Below are 18228 nucleotides of genomic sequence, written 5' to 3' on the forward strand. Positions count from 1 at the left end.
TCTCATCAATTGGTTGAAGTGCTTCCAACAATCTAGCACATTCACTACTCGCCGACTCATCTACCTCTACTGTTTTTGATTTGGCAATACAGGCCTCTAGAGGTAATTGTGGGGTGTTCTCTTCAATAGATTCTACTACTAGTTTATCCACCACATCAACACTAAAACATGAATCTGATTTGGATGGAAACTTCATAGCCTCAAAGACATTGAAAGTTACTGTTTCATCTTGAAATCTCAGTAGTAACTTCCCTTCTTGCACATCTATAAGTGCTCTTCCCGTGGCCAAAAATGGTCGACCCAAAATGAGAGGAATTTTCTTATCCTCTTCCATGTCTAAAACAACAAAATCTGCTGGAAAGATTATCTTATCCACTTTCACCAACACATCTTCCACTATCCCCCTCAGATGTTTTATGGACCTATCTACCAGTTGCAACGACATGGTCGTTGGCTTCACTTCACCAATCCCCAATCTCCTGAAAATAGAAAAGGGCATTAAATTAATACTAGCACCTAAATCACATAAAACATGATCAAAAGTAATATCTCCTATAATGCAAGGAATAGTAAAACTCCCTAGATCTTTGAGCTTCGGGGGTAGCTTCTTTTGGAGAATGGCACTACACTCCTCTGTGAGCATCACCGTTTCCTCATCTTCTAACTTCCTTTTGTTCGATAGAATTTCCTTAAGAAAATTCATGTAGCTTGGCATTTGTTGCAATGCATTTGCAAAAGGAATGTTAATATGCAGTTTTTTAAATATTTCAATAAATTTGGAAAACTGCTTATCTTGATTCTTTTTCTTCAGTCTCTGAGGAAAAGGCACGGGTGGAGTGTGATGTGCTAACTCTGGTGGTATCTCGGGAAATGGCAATTTCTCTTTCCTTTTCTTTTGCCCCTTTTCCCGTTTCTGTTCTTCTTCCCTAGAAATAGATGGTTTATCTTCAATAACTATCTCTTCATCTACTTCCTCATCAGATTCTTCCTTTTCCCTTGGTGGCTTTTCTTCTTTTTCCACCTCTTCCAGAATTGTCCCAGTCCTCAAAATTATAGCATTTGCTTGCTCACGTGGGTTAGTCACTATGTTACTTGGTAAAGACCTCTGTGGTCTCTCATTTAGCTTTTCAGCTAACTGCCCCATATGTACTTCCAAGTTCTGAATGGACGCCCCTTGATTTCTGAAATTAGTTCTCGTCTCATTCATAAAACCCGTGGTCTCTTGCATGAACTTCCCAAACATGTCATCCAATTTTGTCACTCTTTGGTCTCCTTGTTGGTTGTTCACCCTTGTTTGGTTATTTGGCAATGCCCTTTGATTCCATTGATTGTTTTGCTGATTCTGTTGGTTTTGATTGCCCCAAGACAAGTTCGGGTGATTCCTCCAACCGGGATTAAATGTGTTGAGTACGGATTGTTCTGTTGCCTTTGATTTCCGGCCAAGTAGTTAACCTGCTCCGATGATGATGATGCTGAGGCAAACTTATTCCCTACTTGACATTCACTGCTCACGTGATTACCTGCATAAAAATAATAAGTCAGTTGAGGGGCTTGAATGGAATTTACTTGCATACTCCCCAACTATTTCTGAAGTGCTGTTAGTTGGGCTGAAATGGCTGTATATGCATCAACTTCATGAAGACCCATAGATTTCTTTGGTTGCACCCTCTCATTAGGTCTTTGATAGTTGTTACTTGCCAGAACCTCAAGCAACTCGTGAGCTTCTTCCGGAGTCTTATTCTATAATGCTCCTCTCGAGGCTGCATCCACCATAGTTTGCACATTCACTATTAGTCCATTATAAAATGTTTGGACTTGCATCCAAACTGGAAACCCATGATGTGGACACCTTCTCAGTAACTCTTTGTATCTCTCCCAAGCCTCATACAAAGATTCTGACTCTTTTTGAATGAATGACGTAATGTCATTTCTCAACTTTGCCGACTTTGCTAGAGGAAAGAATTTGGTCAAGAACTTCTGTGCTAAATCATTCCATGTGGTGATTGTTCCTGTTGGTAGTGCCAGTAGCCATCCCTTAGCTTTATCCTTTAATGAAAATAGGAATAGTCTCAATCTGATTGCATCATTTGACACTCCGTTAGACTTGAAAGTATCACAAATCTCCAAGAAATTGGCAATGTGTAGATTTGGATCTTCCTTCAAATTCCCCCTAAACTGAACCGACTGCTAGATCATCTGGATGATTGCCGGCTTTATTTCAAAAGTGCTGGCTTGGACAGCTGGTCTCGTAATGCTCGACCCACTGCCTTCAACTGAGGGAATAGAGAATTCCCTCAATGTTCTGTTCTCTGCCATCTCTACAACTATTTCTTCTGGTTCAACTGTAGCTTCTCTTTCTCTTCTTTCTCTGTTCAGTCTTCGAGTGGTTCTTTCAATCTCAGGATCAACAAGAACCATTGGCTAATGTCTTGCTCTTCACATAAACTACACAGAACAATAGCAAGAGTACAATCACACCAAACAAAGGAAATTAACAAAAATAAAACAAATAACAATTAAGTAAAAATAACAATCCAATCTAACTAACACAAGAAAATTTTAATGTTAACACAAAACTCAATCCCCGACAACGACGCCAAAAACTTGATGCGTGTTTACTACAACATGCAATATGTAGCAAGTATACTAATCGCACAAGTAATAGAGTGATGAGTGAGTATCCTTCCCACGAGGATTGGTTGCTAAGCACTAAGTTTTTCTACTATTTTCAAGTTGGAGCAATCGAATGGTTTGGATTTATGGGAGAAATTTAAACTAAACTAAATCAAAATTTCTAACTATTCAACTAAATTATGAAGCAAGATTTAAAACACAGATAAAATCAATTCAAACAAACGGGTAGGGTTTTGACTTCATTCGGACTCTTTGGGTTAAACCTAAGGATTATATTAATTCCAAAGTCACATGCAGTGATTGTAAATCAAACTCTTTAAAGTATAAAATATACCTTCTCAGGCTATATTTCCTTACTCTTTCCTATTAAACTTTCGCACCCAACAAAATGAAGACTAATAGTTCAAAGTTCATTAAGCATAAGAATCCTAGATTGATTTCATTGATTCTTAAATCTATCTCTAGCATTTAAAACTACAATGGTGATTACCTAAGAAGCTTAACATGAATTATTTCTCAATCTCATCATGTTCATCACATAAAAACAATAAATATAGAATAATCACACAATCAAAGCAACATCATATGAAATTTATAATCATCAACTCTTTAACCCATTAGAATCCGAACTACATCAAAACCCTAACCCAAAATAGGTTAGTTCATGAGTAAATCAACAATACCAATAAAAGAAATGAAAAATCCAAAGTTCAACATAATGAAAATAAGAGAAAAGGCAAGAAATCTCCCCAAATGACGAATCCACTGGTTTAATCTCAAATCTTCACCTTTTGCAATCAAAGTTTGCCCAAACTAATCTAAGAAAATGTAAAAAACTGCTCTCTCTAAGAAAAAAAATGAACTCCTTACAAAAAATGACTAAATTCCTCTTTTATACTCAGCCAAAAACCTAAAAACAAATGCCTAAATGAAACTGTGTGTTTTTTAAATTCCCAGACTTTGCCGCGGCGAAAAAAGATTCTCGCCGCGGTGAAGAAGTGAATTAATCCCTCGTGGGTAACTCTCGTCGCCATGGCGAACCTTCATGTGGAATTCTGAATTTACAGAATTGCCCTTTGCTTGCTTCTTTGCTTGAATCTTCTATCTTCATCACTCTTCTCATGGAAACAAGTTCATAGTGCATCCACTCTGCTTCATAACTTTCCCAACTTCTGAGATCTACTTACTTCTAAATCCAAAAACTCCAATTCGCTTATTTGCATTAAATGTCCATTTTAGCTGAAACACAAAATATAAAGAATTAAGTAGCAATTCAGGTCAAAGTGAACTAAAAAGTATCTGAAATCCGACTAAAAAGTCTAATAAAAACAGTATGATCCACAGATTATCAATGGTAACCCTAGTGTTTATGGAACAAAACCTCTAACAAATGGTGGCACATGTGATCATTAGACTTGAGATCACCGGAGCGCCTTGTGCACCGATTTGTGCAGTTTGACACTAGCTCAACGTAGTTCTATTTAGAGCTGTCAATATGGTAGTGATTGGCTGCATCAAGGAGTGTATCAAGACTATGGTGGATCGACAGAGGATTCATCACTCCTCGGTACGGGATAAGTTATCTCACGGTGCAATTCAGTAAATGGCAATGACACTAAAACTGTGGCCATAGTGGGATTGAGTTATTACTTTATCCAAATCATTATTCTGGTCATTGGTCCAGTAACTGAATGCATACATATCGAGAGTAACTGAGGTTGACACTATTTCTATGCCTTGGTCTCGTTGAGATAATAGATGATGAAAGGATTGGATTGTACGGTAAACATATCATTGACAAGTAGCTGTTTTGCTGAATCTGAATCTATCGGGTGGCCATGATGCCTTGCTAGGGGTCAATCTTGGTTTGTATATAGTGAGACGATTAAATAGTGTTAATCATGATACTACACACTACCGGTATGATAAAGAGCCTATGGGTCATACACATAGAAGATAATTTAAGAACCAGTTTATAAGAAGGGTGTTTTCATCTTTTTAGGCAAAATGGTATTTTGGTAATCTCACAGTGCAGTTAAATTTGCTGAGGTCGTAGCCTTTATTTAATTTGATATTAAAATTAAATGAGTGAGATTATATTTAAATATGTGTCTTCATATATTTAAATGAATTATTGTTATTGTTAAATGTTATATATATTAACATTTATATTAATTGAATTGAATTGAAATAATAATAATAATAATTAAAATATCTAAATGGGGCTATTTGGACATAGGGGGTTGTTTGGGTTGGTGCCTAAGCCTATTCCATGAGGGAATAGGGCATTGTGTGCACTGTATAAGTGCAGAATTTTTGTGAAATGATATAACATTTCATTCAATCATTAAGATTAAAAAAATTCCAGCCCCCTTTTCTCTCTTCCCACGACAAATTGCTTTTTGTGTTGAAACAAAATATTGTTAATTTTGTTCTTGGTTCTTAAGGCTAAAGAGGATCTAGTAAATCCCTTTTAGTTCTGTGGGGTTATCTTTATGTGGACTACCGCTGGTTCGATCCTACCCTTGAATCGATAGCGAAACCTGTTCAGAGACAAGTTGGAGGAGCCTTCAAACGTGCGTATGATTTCTTAACTGTAAACTGATTTTTCTGCAGATTCTAATATAATGTATAAACTGTAAATTTGTGCCCTGATCTTGGTTCTAAGGAACGATCCATGTTGTAAATAATTTTTGTTTTCCGCTGCCATGACTTGATCGTTTCGTAACAGTGGTATCAAAGCCTAGGGTACCAGATTTTACAGTTTTATGTATGGCTGATTACATGTATTTGATTAATAACATGTTGCCTTGATGAATCTGTACAAAATCTGCCTTGAAAGCATGTTTTAAGAAATCAATTTAATTGATTAATTTAATTTGTTGATGATCTGCAAGTTTGGTATATTGGGTTATGGATTTTTGTTGAAATCAAAAGTTTAGATTGATTACAAAATCCGTTTGGCATATTTTTGGTGGCTGGTTGGACTGATCTGATGCTACAGATTAGTGCATGCTTGCCACGGCGATATAACCTATCACCACGGTGTGCGTTGTTTGGTGTACTCGCTGATTGGAAAATCAGCGCTAACCGCAGCGATATAACCCATCGCCACGGCGATCGTCCTTAGCGCGATCTTTGATTGAATATTAGTGCTCACTGCGGCGATCACACGTGGTGCATGTACACGATGCAAATCAACGCACGCTGTGGCGATCTAATCCATCACTGCAACAAGCGCACTTTCGAGTGCGTATGGGCAAAAGTGAAAAGTTTAAAAAATTTTAGACCAAATGTAGATCTATAAATTGTCAGGGGGTAATTAATAATTCACCCACCTAATTCAAAAATTGATTGTTTCTAAAATGTATGCCATGTACTTGTTTGTATATTGCATGGTGCCCGATGCATGAGTCTTAGACCTATGGTGAATGTTTTAAAAAAAAAATTGGGTATGTATGGTTGTAATTTATTAAATAGGGCCTACGTGTCCTGCCTTTCTCCCCTTCTCGATGTACATTCTTTTCTCATCTCATTCCCCTCGAATGTTAATCGAGGTTTCTAAATTTGTTGATGTAAAGAATTTTGTATAATTATTCTCATTGTAAATTTAGAATGATGTTTTTGTAATGTACTTGAAGACTGATCAAGGAAGAGACAATCATACTTGAAGACTCAAGATTGTATTGTAGGACCCCTAGGTGACCTACCGATTCCTCTAGGCTCGAGGAAATCAGTTTTAGCTGGGCCATGTATCGACACGTTTTAATATTTTGTTTAGAATGTATGCTAAGATTGAATGTTAAATAACGTGTCAAAACAATGTCATTCTAATAAAGATAATAATCTTGTGAGACATTAAACAGTAACCCCTCAATTAAAGTATATTAAGTCACATATGCCTTCCATCACCATGGTTTTAATCAAACCACCGTTCGTCGGAACCTTATTCGCCAAAGCGAAGGGTACACTTCTACCAGTGGGAGGTTAAAATTCATTGGAGTTTTCATTAATGGTGATGGGCCAACTTAAAATGACGGTTTTGCTTGTTCACCAAAGCGAAAGTTGATAAATGTGTCATAGGCATAGTAGAGAAGTACACATATTGTGTGTACGTGGTGACATGTAGTGTCCACTCTACTGATACTGACAATCACACTTGAGGACGATGGTTGGGGCTATTGGATTGTGTGATTGGCTTGTTAGCTTCTTCACATTTGAGGTTGACAGTAGGAGCTATCAACTAGTGTGGATTAAGTTTGTTGGTCTACCTAATCAACCCATTTTGGCTTGTTCGCCAAAGCGAAGATTTGAAATGGGCCAGATGGGATCTCAGTCCACTAGGAAAGTCAATGGGCTTTCCCGAGTTAATAGTGAGGGCTATTGACTTGAGGAAAATAGTGGGAGCATCGTTTAATAAAAGACCATATTAAATAATCATGAACTTTATAATGACTTTATCTTTTCTGTAGTTGTAGATTCACCAAAATGAACATTATGAACTTGCGACCAATAATCGAGAAAGAAAATACGTTGGATGGATCCAATTTCTCAGACTGGTATCGTAATCTTCAGATTATACCACTACAAGAAAAAGTACTTTTTGCAACCAATTTTTTTGCAGCTAGGCAAAAATAGTTGTAGATACCCCACATTTAGTAACTAAATTCCAATTATATATACTACTAGTAACCAAAATCAATTTTATTGTTTGATTCTACTTTTGCCGTCTACATTACCATTTCTTTGATTCTACTTTTGCCGCTTACATTACCTCATTGAAGGTAACTTTTTATTTTTTTATTTTTATGTCAAAGCTCATTCTTTTACAGATGGTATTTCAATTTTATTGTTTGATTTTCAATCCGTTTCTTCACAACATTTGCTTTAATTTGTTTAAGCATCTGTTGTTAGTGACGTTCCTAAATGGGTGGCTTTAACTTCGTAATGGATGATTTTATTTTTGTCTTCTCTTTCATCTGACATTACAATGGCTATTATAATTGTAATGAGCGCTTTAAATTCATTTATTGTTACTAATAAATGAATGGCGTTTGATTTTTTTTTTTTTTTTTGTCTTCTCTTTCATCTGATATTACCATTTTTTCCCTAAAACTTTTGCTTAACCGCTATTTCACTTATTTGTACAAACCCTCATAGTTGACCTCCTTCTGGCACTGGAACAACAGTTCTAGTTTCTACCACTCTCATTCAGTAGATAACGACTTGCTTACTGACTCTAGCGCTTACTCCGTATCTATTTCGACAGAAATTGTTAACTTCGGTGAGTTTTGGCGAGGCGTATCCCGAACACCCAGATGTAGTGGTGTTTAGAAAAATGTAAAAACTGAACCTAACTGGGAACTGAACTAGTTTTTCGTTTACTTGGGAAACCGTTCGACTGTGGTCCACAAAAATTCAAAAAACTGAATTTCCAATTTAAAAAAATAATAATTAAAAAGTAAACAATTTTTCCTTAAAATTTAAAAAGTAAACAAATTGAAAAGTCCCTAAATCCTTATAATTAAAGAAAAACAAAACCCCAAACCCGGTTTTAGGGTAACATAAAAAAAAAAAAAAAAAAGTAAGCAATTTTACACAGAAATTTTTGAAACTTAAAATTAAAAAAAATTAAAAAGATAGAAACCCACTTATACAAAATCCGCAAACTAATTTTACCCTAAAACGCAAAACACCCTCCACTTCGCCACTCCGTTCGCATCTTTTCTCCATTTTTCCACACCACATATAAAACATTACAAAATCCTATTGCTTTACTTCTGAACCCAGAAAAAGAAGGCAGATAGTTTTTAGAGATTAAAATTAGGTGATGAATCTTCTGAACCCACATATAATGTTGTTGATGAAATTCCGTTTCTATTAAAACCAACAAAGGCTGATTTATTCAAGAAGAAAGATCCAAAAAGTGCTTCTTTGCTTCTGAAACCAAAATGAAGACCAGGAATTTGGTGTTGCTGATGTTATGTGTTACGGTTATAGCTCCTATTTATACCGATAGATTCTCTGCCTCTTTCAAAGCTTCTTCTTGTATGTTCTCTTCTTCTTCGTCAATTAATTTATTTTCCTATCTCAATTTCATACCTTGTTTCTTCTTCCTCAATTAACATTTTTCTGGGTTTGTTTCGTTTTTGCAGCTAGAAACCAATTTCTTGTAGATCTTTCAGCTTTTGTAAGTTTTTTCAACTTTCCTTTTTCACCCCTTGTCTTTCAAACAAGATAAGATATTAAAGTTTCAATCTTTCTTCGTTTTTTCTCTTCAGACTGTCAGTGGTGATGCCAGCCATCTAAATCTTCTTCCCTAAGTGCTTGTATGTTCATGGATTTTTTGTTTAAATAGTTTCTTACTCATAAAGTTCAGATCTTTATATATTATCCCTTTAAAATCTCATTTTTTTCTTCCTTGTTGCATATAGGAATCTTCCACAACCCGTAAAGTACCAATTGGAATAGTTTATTCAGGTTGGCTTTTTCATTCTTTCTCATTGTTTGTGTGGTGAATTCAAGAAATTTTGTTGGGAAGTTGTCAGTACTTGTATCTTATGGGTTAAATTCGCTGAATGAGCAGAATCAAGATAGCATAAATTAGCTAGAGTTTTGTCTACAACAAATGATGTTGATCGGTCTCAAACGGATAATATCATCAAACAGGTCACTGATCTGAATCAGAGTGAAAATGAAATCAAGAAAAGTTATGGGGATGCTGAGGACAAGATTAAGGCATCTGAGCAGCAGAATTCTGATAATGACTCTCAAAATATGGTAATTTTCATTATTTTTTTTTTTTATTCCAACTTTATAATCAGAGCACTCATGTATATACATTAAAGTCTTGGATGGTTACTTGTAGGTTTGAATGTGAAAGGATTAGTTAGCTTGCAGGTAGTTTAGTAGTCATTTTGACGCTTTTTCTTTATTTTATTCTAATTTAAAATTTACCATAGTATTACTAAGGTAGTTCAGATAATACTTGAATGTTACGCATCATACATTGCTGGGAGTCTGACAACATTAATTATTTGTCTTAAACATTTTAATTTGTTCTTCTGATGGTGGAAAGGAATGGTTATGCTTGATTGATCTCTTTATTCTTGTATATAAATATTATATATGGCTCACTGCTATATCTTTTTGGTTGTATTGAAGATTTTGGCTGTATGGTGAACCTTTTTAGATTAGATTAATCAAAATTGCAATCTTGCTTTTCTCTTTTTTTGTTTGTAGTGGAGTTCTGTCATCTGTTCCCTGTTTCTTTTTCATTGGGAAGCCTGAGCGGTTGTCTGTATACTGGAAACATGATGAATGCTGTTATAAACTTTCCATTTCTTTTTCTTATTCCTTGCTGCTTCTCTAACACACACACTGATGTGCTCCCAAAGTCTAGTGTTTGCAGACCCTATGTACACATGATATTGAACCAAAATGGTTAGCGTGGACTTTTTCTCAATATTGAGTCAGCCTGTGCTTATTGCAGAGTAGTTATGCTCACTTGGTGACAAATGAAATTCATTGATAACATTTGGTTTTTCCATGAAGTTTCAACTTTAATGGATTGATTGCTTCATATTACGATGATAATGTCCGATCCAAATGTGTCATTGCACTTGCATGTATATTTTCATTAATGATAAAATATTCAATCTACTTGCCTTTCTTCTTTTCCTTGGCTGTCCCCCTGGCCCTTCACCGCCAAGTATGGTTATCTCTACCCTTAAACTAACTGTATGATCTTGTTAATGATGGGAAGTAATGTAGATTTGCTAAGAACTTTGGTTTGCACTAATATTGCTGGAAATCATAAGAATAAAGAATGAACACCCGGATGATAGCCAATGTATTGTCAATGATAGAGTGAAAGGTTGTCTTAAGGTCACCAGAGCATTTGGAGCTGGATTTCTGAAAAAGGTTTGTCGTATATCCTTTGTAATAACTATTTTGCTGCAAGGATTTCTGATAAAAAGTAATTCTGGTTGATGATTATTACTGTTTGGTGATTTGTACATCATGGTAGCATATATCTTCGTTATAGGTGCTCATTGCTTGCTATGTTCTAGTAAATTATATCTTCATGAATAATATTCATCACTACGGTATATGGATAAGACACATTGACTTTTATAGATAATGTAGTGTATAAATTAAAATGTTGTTATTTTTGGATATCTTTTAAAAGTGTTGTGATAGAGGAAATGCTGTATATAGCATTGGAAATGATTCAAGTTGCAGGTCACCTTTATCAGTGCATAAAAATATCATTTCTGTTGTATGCTGTGTCATGTGAGCCAACCGAATATCATTAATAAACTTATAATTTTAATGTTTCAATATATGTGTCCTTGCTCTAACAAACCACAAGAATATCATTACTAATTTTGCTAATGCTTCACTCATTTATGCATTCTTGCTCTTACAATACCACACTTCAGCATTACACTTATGTTTCATTTTTTCAATTGATGAAGTTCCCAGTGTATTGTTTTATCCAATGGTGTGCTTTAAAAACTTGCTTGATGATATCATGGCATATTGGTGCTGCCCAAGTTGAACGATTCATTATTGGAAATGTTTTGAAATGAGTATATTGGAACTGCTCCATACATATCCTGCAGGCCTTCTCTACATCACCATAGACTCTGCCTAAGAGATTAATTTTTGATCCTCTCATCCGATGGCTTATATCAGTATCTGACCAATCAGGAAGTGGTTTCAAATGTTGAGAGTTTCATGGAGAAGTTTCCAGTTGGTGATCCTGCACATCACCTAATAGAGGAGCTGCTCTTCCATGCAGCTGACAAAGCTGGTAAAATGTTATTTCTTCTCTGCTTATTTCTTTAAATGCTAATAATCATCAAGTTGTACAAAATGTGGACAAGTAATTTTGAGATTTAACCTCTGAAAGTAAGGGTGTTTCTTCCACAGTAAATAGTATCAAAGCTTTTACCATGTCAATATTAAGCCATTTGTCAACTATTTCTCAATGTAAACGTTCTGACATAATTTTTAGTCGTTTTCTTCTGCATTACAATAGGTAATTTCTTAAGTTATCTCCTTAATATTATTAACGTGATGGCTCTAACAAGATTGGTTTCTAGCAATTTATTCATGGTTATCTGACTTATTGATTATGCATTGACTTATTAATTATAATTTATATGTAATTATTTAGTTTCTTGCTTGACTTATTGATTATGCATTGAATTGATGATAGGAAAAAATGATAGAGCTGTAAGATGAAACATAGGCAGGGGAAAGTGAAAAAACAGAAGCAGAAATATGAGGAAGTTCTGGGTAAAGCTTCTGGATTTAATCAAAATTTTGCATTTTCACACATTGAGCATCATGATACTGTAGCAGAAGCAGAGTTAAGTTGCATAGTGCAACAACAAGAAAATAAGATTAAACAGTTGGAGGAGTAGCTCGTCTTAGTTGATCAACAAAAACAGAAAATAAAAAGCGTTGAACAACAACAATTTGTCCTGTTGGAGATGATGAAGCAGCTAACTATAGCCCTTGAACTACAACAATCTGATAAAGCTCTAACTCGACAGCCATCGCCATATCCAACTGTTGAATACTCGTCCTCATGAGCTACAGCTATTTCAAAGACCCCAACTAGTGACACTTGACATGATGTAGATATTGATGGTTAGTTTTTTTATTGTATGGGCAGTATATATTTTGGCATGGGGGTAGGACCATCTTTTTAGGATTGTTTGCATATATATGTTAGATGGTGTACATGGGATGGGCATTTTTTTGTTAGTTATGCACAGATAGATAGCTAGTGAAGAAAATGTGGGTGCATACGGCTCCGTTTGGTTCCCTTTTGAGAATACTACTATTAATATTCCCAATAAATTTAAACAATAAAATTGCAAAAACTTACAAAATTATTCAAAAATTTTTGAACTCCCTAAATTTGTTAATTTAATTAAATACCCCTAAATTTTTTTTTAGAAATTGCAAAAAAAAACCCCAGCAACCCATATTTATCAGATTTCGGCCGCCACCGTCGGAAAATAGTTGGAATCTAGTATAATGGCGCACTATTAGCTGAATCTGGCCGGTAGTGCGTCGATCTAGCCTTTTTTGGCTAGATCCACAATGGATTTGGTCGGAAAAGGCCAGATCTAAGTTCAAAGATCTAGCGGCCAGATCTTTGGTCGTAGCCAATCATCAACGATGGCCAACACATCGTCGTCGTTGACTATCAACGACGGTCATATCTTTGGTCGTCGTTGACGAGAAAATACGGCCATATCTGGTCGTCAATGGCTAGATCTAGTCGTTGATCTTGCCAGAAAAGGCCATATAGGCACACGATCGACAAGATCCAGTCGGTCATGTGCCGATACAACGACTCTAGCCACCCTCTGGCGGTGGTGGTCGACTGTCCATATTTAATGGGTGGGTTGGGGGTGTTTTTGTTAACTTTTAATATTTTATTATAGGGGTGTTTAGTAAATAAACAAACATAAGGGGTATTTTTATTTATTTTCAAATCCTATATTGTAATACTTATTCAATTTAACTTTTTTTAACTTTTTTTCCAAAAACTTTTCTAAAAAGTGTAAAAAAGTGAACTAAATGGAGCCTTTTTGGTTATGCACACATGATAGTGTATTTTGGATTTTTTTTTGCTCTTAATGCGTGAAAATCCATGTATGGACTATATATATGTATAAAAAAATGATATTTGATGTTAGTGTTCAGATTTTTATATTGTGATGAATTATTTTGTTGATGTTGAATGTATAAACTAGGTTAATACAAAATGTTTTTGCCACTAAAAAAACACATTCTGCAACTAATTTTTTAGTTGCAAACAGTAATTTATCATAATTGGATTCTACATTCAGTGTTTAAAATTATAAGAATTAACCACCAAATTTTGGTCACCAAAAGATACATTTGTTCACTAATAAAATAGTCATGAAAACATTTTGGATTCTACATTCAGCGTCTAAATTTATTAGAATTAATTACCAAATTTTGGTCACCAAAAGATACATTTGACCACTAATAAAATAGTTGCGAAAACCTTTTGGATTCCACATTCAGCGTCTAAAAGTATTAGAATTAACCACTAAATTTTGGTCACCAAAAGATATATTTGTCTATTAATAAAATAGTTGTGAAAACGTTTTACGAAATTACCCTTACACCTTCAGCTTCTAATTTTTGTGGCATTCATGACAAATTATTAGACACTAAAAGGTAGGGGTGTTCGGTTCCGGGTATCTTACACTTTTTGAAGGAACCGGAACCGACGATTCCTTGAAATTTGGAACCAGAATCAGAACTGACGGTTCCGGTTCCTAGGTATCCAAAACCAGAACCAGAACCTATAACAACGGTTTCAGTTCCAGTTCCGGGTCTGGGTACCCTGTAAAATTCATGACCCCCCAAAAGTTTTTTAAACGGCAAAAAAACCCTTAAAAACTTACAAATACCCCCCACCTGACACTTGTTAACAAAAATAAAATTACAAATTATAAATTCAAAATTAAAAACTCCATTACTTTGTAAATGTAGATTCTCAAAAGTCAAACCAACTTACTTTAAATGTCATGAAATATAAATATAAATGTATTCACTTTACTTTTTCTACAAAAGTTTTTATTAACCTCCCTAATCTTTAATTTTATTTTATATTAGTCTTGGTTCCTGGTTCTTGGTTCCTAACTATAGGAACCGGAACCGGAACCGCACAATAGCGGTTCCAAAAATTTGGAGTCGGAACCTACCCATTGACGACTGGTTCTGGGTAGGAACCGAAACCAAACCCAAGGTACCCGCCGGTTCCGGTTCCAACTGGTTCTTTTGAACACCCCTACTAAAAGGTACATTTTGCAACTAATTGATTAGTCGCGATACCATTTTACCAAATTACCCTTGAACAATTAGCGTCTAAGTGGGGGGAATATTTTAACCAGCAATTAGAGACTAATTTGCTAGTTGCTAAAAAAAAACTTTCCGTGACTAACCAAAAATTTAGACGCCCATACTTTCTGTGACAGCGATTTTGCAACTACGTGGCGACTACGAAATTTAGATGCGAAAGAGATTTAGCGTCTAAATTTTACTTTCTGCGTCTAATTTTGCTAGACGTCGAAAGACATTTTTCTTGTAGTGTACTCAAGTTGGAAAAGAATTTGTATATCCTTGAAAAGCCATACATGGCTGAGCCTGATCCTGATGCGACTCAGGAAGTAAAAGACACTTATCAAAAGTTCATTGATGATGCTAATGGCGTTCAATGCTTGATGTTAGCATCGATGACACCAGTGCTGCAAAAGTAGCATGAGAATATGGACGTTGCTGCCATTATTCTACACCTTAAGGAGCTTTTCAAAGGAAATGCTCGACATGAGAGGTACAAGGTGTCAAAAGCTTTGTTTGGAAGTCGTTTGACTTAGGGAGCCCAAGTTGGTCCTCATGTGCTCAAAATGATCGAGCACATAGAGAGGCTTGAGACTTTAGGATTTGAGTTGGATGCAGAATTACAAATGGATTTGATTCTACAATCCTTGCCTGACTCTTATGCACCATTCATAATGAACTTCAATATGAACATAATGTGAAAACCTTGTTAGAGCTTTTGAACATGCTGAGGATTGCAGAGTAGGACTTGAAGAAGTCCAAGCCTGTTTTACTGGTTGCTACCAGTAAAGGAAAGAGTAACGACAAGGGTAAGGCAAAGGCCAAACCCAAGCCCAAGCCCAAAGGACAGGGTGCTCTTGGGCCTAAGAGTGGCATAGGGAAGGGCGAGAAAGTAGTCTGCTTCTATTGTGGCAAGCCTGACCACTAAAGGAAACACTGCAAGGCTTTCCCTACAAGCAAGAAAAAGTTAGATGCTTTGACTTCAGGTATATTTATGATTGAGATTAACTTCTCTCCCTTAACATCTTGGGTCATTGACACAAGATGTGATATGTAATACTCTCTCTCTAGCTAGTATACTCGGAAAATAACAGTAAAACTCACAAAATATATATAAGAAAATTTACATATAGATGAGTATAAAATAATGGGCCCATAACTAAACTTTCTTTAAATACAAATCTTTATAAAATATAATAAAGTCACAAAACATCAACTCAATAGTGTTGCCCAACCCTTTCGCTGTGTGATGTTCCAAGCGACCGCATCTCACCTATTACCTGCAAAAATATTGAAAACAATGAGGTGAGCACTAATTGCTCATTAAGTAAACCTGTTGTGCCACTCTTCCTTTTCGTTGCTTAAATTCTGAATTTCTTTCCTTACATCACACCTCTTTATTCTTCTCTATTCTTTCTTTGTTCTTTCTCTATTATTTCTCTATACTTTCTCTGTTCTTTCTCTATTCTTTCTCTATTCTTTCTCTATTTCTAATTTCTCACTACCCATGATAATATTTCTTTGTACTTTCTCTGTTCTTTCCCTATTCTTTCTCTATTTCTAATTTCTCACTACCCATGATAATAGGCATGGTATCATGCATAGGTATGATGCAAATGCACAAATGCATAGAATGTGCATTTTCTTTTCTGTTTTTCTATTCTATTTTCTGTTTCTTTTATCTGTATTTCTTTATTTATTTCTTTTCTAGTCTTTCTTTCTTTCTTTTTCTATTGTTTTTTTTTTTTTTATTGTTTCTTTTCTCTTCTTTTCTTTCTTATTCTCTTCTTTTGTTTCTTATTCTCTTTTTTCTATTCTTTTGTTTCTTATTCTTTTCTTCTTTTCTTTTCTTTTCTTTTTTATTCTTTGCCGATTGGACTCGATTAAGGCATGGATTCGAAACCTTAACTGTGTGAGTGAGTACAGTCCTCATCTACATGCACTCTTACGGACTGTACAAATTCTTCTTCCTCTTAGGTTACTCACTAAAGGCGGCGTGCATGTAAGATATTCTTCTGGGTACAGTCCTCATCCATATGTACTCTTACGGACTGTACAAATTCTTCTTCTTCTTAGGTCGCTCACTAAAGGCGGTGTACATGTGGGAATATTCTTCTTCTTGTCACTCATGGGTTCCCCATCGCAACAACCTTCTTTTCTTTTATCTTTCTTATGGAAATTAGTATTCAATTTCTTTTCTTTAATAGTTCTCATTTCTTTCTATTTGTTCATTAACTTTAATGTTCATTATTGCTCTTTAATGCTCTTATGAGTATGTATGCATGTATATGGGCTCATGCTTATTATTCTTCCTAAATTCACATGTTTGAATGCAATAATGCAATATGGAATGTGAACATGTCATTCTCTACTATCTACCAACTCATCTCAAGATATCAAATAATCATAATCATGTATGCACTTTTCTTTGACATTTCATCAAACAATTTATATGCACACATTAACTCTAATTTGGCTACATTTCTACCTCTCTTCTAAGCCACCAAAATTTGGAATAAAACACACCAAGATTAACATCAAACCTGTCCAGGATTCACACTCCATAAATTCTACTCCAATTCTTCCATATTCATGCAAACTCTCATCAAATATCAAGTACACAAACACTACTTCTCATGGATAAATTCTAACCATCATTCAATATCCATTCCATCAACAATTCTTCATATATAAGCATATACATGCATAAAAGAAATTCTCTACAATTCATCCAAACTCCCTTTCTCTTTATTCTTTAATGTTCTCATATATGTGTATGTGCATAGAAATATGCTCATTCTTTGCTATTATTTCTAAATGCAAATGTGAGAATGTGAGAATGCATTATGGTATATAAAGATATCATTATGGAACTAGTATTCTCTACTAATAACATTTCTGTACTTGAAATCAATCATAGATTATTAGACTAAAAATAACTAATAAATTGGAGGTACTTTTGAGGTAGTCATTCTGCACAGGTCATATTAAGGAAGGCATATCTCGAGATATACACATCAGATTGCTATGATCTTGGTCTCATTTTAAAGCTTAGAGAAAAGGCTACAACTTTTATGTTTGGGTCTCAACCCAGTTCGATGGGTAAGATGCTCATAAATCACTCATAAGGTCATGGATTTGACAGGGCAACCATGGTAACATGTTTTCTCTTAGGATTTTCATCAAACAATTCACATACACGTGCTACTACCATGTTGGCTGCACTTCCACAACTCTTTAATTCAACCAAATTGTGAGCCAAAAACTCGCTAAATTGAGTATCAAACCTGGCTGAATTGATCACTTCTCTACACTCCAAAAATCTCAACACAAAATCTTCCACAACTTCACCAAATCATCACATAACCGTACACTACTTCTCATGGCTAGAATTTATACATCAGTAAACATAAAAAACAGCCCATAATTCTCTCATACCATCACATACAAACATGCAACTCTCTCTTTGGTAGAATTCCCTCCTTCTCAAACCCTAAGCATATACACCCGTAAGAATTCACAACTTTAAAATTTAATCTCACTTCTTGGTGCAAGAATCTTACCTTTGGATGATTAGGATTGAAAATCTATCAAAAGTTAGCCAAAATCCTATGAATTTCCTTTGAAATTTAATGAAGAAATTTGAGAGAATTTGGGTAGAGAATGGCTTGAATGGAGGGTAGAGTGGCTAGG

The 18228-nt window shown here is 35.2% G+C and overlaps 1 long non-coding RNA gene and 1 other non-coding gene across 4 annotated transcripts; both read left to right on the forward strand.

Annotated features, from left to right (window-relative positions):
- The first annotated feature begins 1831 nt into the window (after window positions 1-1831).
- On the forward strand, window positions 1832-1938 carry LOC116141439. The gene has a single exon (XR_004129800.1). It is a non-coding gene; the product is annotated as a small nucleolar RNA R71 (small nucleolar RNA).
- A 6702-nt stretch (window positions 1939-8640) lies between these two features.
- Window positions 8641-12352, forward strand: LOC116141436. 3 transcript variants are annotated; one of them, XR_004129796.1, is made up of 7 exons: window positions 8641-8682; window positions 8790-8824; window positions 8916-8963; window positions 9069-9114; window positions 9221-10557; window positions 11262-11452; window positions 11861-12352. It is a non-coding gene; the product is annotated as an uncharacterized LOC116141436 (long non-coding RNA). The 3 variants fall into 3 exon arrangements; XR_004129798.1 differs by having other exon boundaries at window positions 11350-11452; XR_004129797.1 differs by having other exon boundaries at window positions 9221-9414.
- The last annotated feature ends 5876 nt before the right edge of the window (window positions 12353-18228 follow it).

This window comes from Pistacia vera, unplaced genomic scaffold, assembly GCF_008641045.1.
Source record: "Pistacia vera cultivar Batoury unplaced genomic scaffold, PisVer_v2 Contig399, whole genome shotgun sequence".
NCBI classification, from domain to species: Eukaryota; Viridiplantae; Streptophyta; class Magnoliopsida; order Sapindales; family Anacardiaceae; genus Pistacia; species Pistacia vera.